The following is a 2,099-nucleotide window of genomic DNA, read 5'->3' on the forward strand; positions in this document are numbered from 1 at the left end:
AGCTGCATGGCCAATGATCTCAGACCCAGCAGCTTAATGACTCACAACAAGGACTATCACCTGAACCCTATTCAAGCAAACAAGAGTTAAAGGTGACCGGCTATGAGATAAATAAGCAACCAATTCACTGACTGCACGGAGTTTACATGGGCTCATAGCGACCCCCACAGGACAGGGCAGTACGGCTCCCTTGGTTTTCTGAGACTGCAGCTCTTGATGGAGTAGAAAGCCTCTTCTTTCTCCCTTGGAACAGCTGGTAGTTTCAAACTGCCCACCTTGTGGTTAACAGCCCAACAATGCATACCCATTACCGCCACATAGGCATTAATAGTGTTCCTATGCACACGTCATCACTGTTTTAGGAATTGTAACAATTTATAACAAAACAAAAATTCCTGCCAAGTCTTAAAAAATATATACCCCAGCCTTTCAGTATTTGATATCTATATTTTTACCAAGAGAAAAGATATAAAAGAAAGGACGATGCACTTCATACTCCTGGTTGAGAAGATATAAGATTGTAACGATTGGTGTTTTTACGTTCATCTGCAGCCTTTTACATTGGGGAGATGGTGAAGGCGCTCTGGAGGAGCGCTGGAAGAGGGTAGGAATAACAGGAAGAGACCTCACTCCAGTCCATATCAGAATACAGTCAGCAACTCCAGTAAGGAAAACGGTGCCAACTACCTTCACATGGACGTCACTGGTTCATCTCAGATGCATCGTGCAAAGGGGGAGAATCTAGACCAGTGGTTCTCGACCTTCCTAATGCTGCTGCCCTTTCGTACAGGTCCTCATGTCGTGGTGACCCCAGCCCCCAACCATAAAATTATTTTCGTTGCTACTCCGTAACTGTAATTTTGCTACTGTTATGAATCAGACGACACCTGTGAAAGGTTCGTTCGACCCCCAAGGGGGTCGTGATCCACAGGTTGAGAACCACTGGTCTAGACTCAGTCTTTTGGGCAGTGACCTTAACTGACCTTTGAAGGCACCAAACAAAACAAAAGACATAGCACCAGTCTTGGAGTTGATGCTAACTCAGAGTGACCCTGGAGACCAGAGCTGCCCCCAAACGTTTCCAAGGCAGTGGTGTGTGTGGAAGCGGGCTGCCCCACGTCCCCTGCCCCCTCTGCACAGCTGCTGCTTGGCTGCCCCACGTCCCCTGCCCGCTCTGCACAGCTGCTGCTTGGCTGCCCCACATCCCCACCCCCTCTGCACAGCTGCTGCTTCGAAGCCCTATCTTGGGCCTGCAGAACATCTTGGAGAGGCTGTGCGCCCTCAGCTCAGAACCAATGCTTCAACCCGGCAAGGCCAGTAGATGGCGCCTGGCACCCATGCAATATGTCACCCACCCATTCATACATTGGATTATTGACTCTAAAAAGGTGCTGGCAACACAAGTGTTTCTTCGTATGGTATTTATTTTACGTTATTGCTGTTAGGTGCCCTCGAGTTGGTTCCGACTCCCAGCGCCCATGTGCCCAAGAAGGAAACACTGCCCAGTCCTACACCATCCTCACCATGGTGCCTGAGCCCATTTTCGGTGGCCACTGTGTCGGTCCATCTCCCCGGGCCTTCCTCTTTTTCCCGCCCCTCCACTTTACCAAACAGGATGTCCTTCTCCAGGGACTGGTCTCTCCTGACAAGATGTCCAACGTATTATTTTGCATAGCATTCCTTTAAACCTCAAGATCCCCTAAAAAGTCCAATTAAATGTAAAGAATTCTGTCGGTTGGACAGACATTCGTTTATGGTGAGCAGGGAATTGAGGAAGACTCGATCCTTGTTTCCAGAGCAGACAGACTGGAAGCACAGGTGAGGAAGATGTGGCATGTCTTCGTGGCGTGGCCCAGCGGGCCCAGCTGTGCACAGGAGGGGTGGGGCCCACAGGTGGAAGCAGAATGGGCTCTTCGGGGGTTGGAAAGAGGGCACATCAAGCACTCAACCCATCAGTCACCTGTAACAATATCACTCAAGGAAAATGATCAATATGTAGAGCAAAGCAAACGCTAGGTTACACTTTATTTTAAAGGTTGAACTCTTAATGTAAGGTGACCAGACGCCCCTCTTTTGGCGGGACAGTCCCAATTTTTGGC

Source organism: Echinops telfairi, unplaced genomic scaffold (genome assembly GCF_000313985.2).
Source record: "Echinops telfairi isolate 266 unplaced genomic scaffold, ASM31398v2 ScPeMD7_7400;HRSCAF=8409, whole genome shotgun sequence".
In the NCBI taxonomy this organism is placed as follows: domain Eukaryota; kingdom Metazoa; phylum Chordata; class Mammalia; order Afrosoricida; family Tenrecidae; genus Echinops; species Echinops telfairi.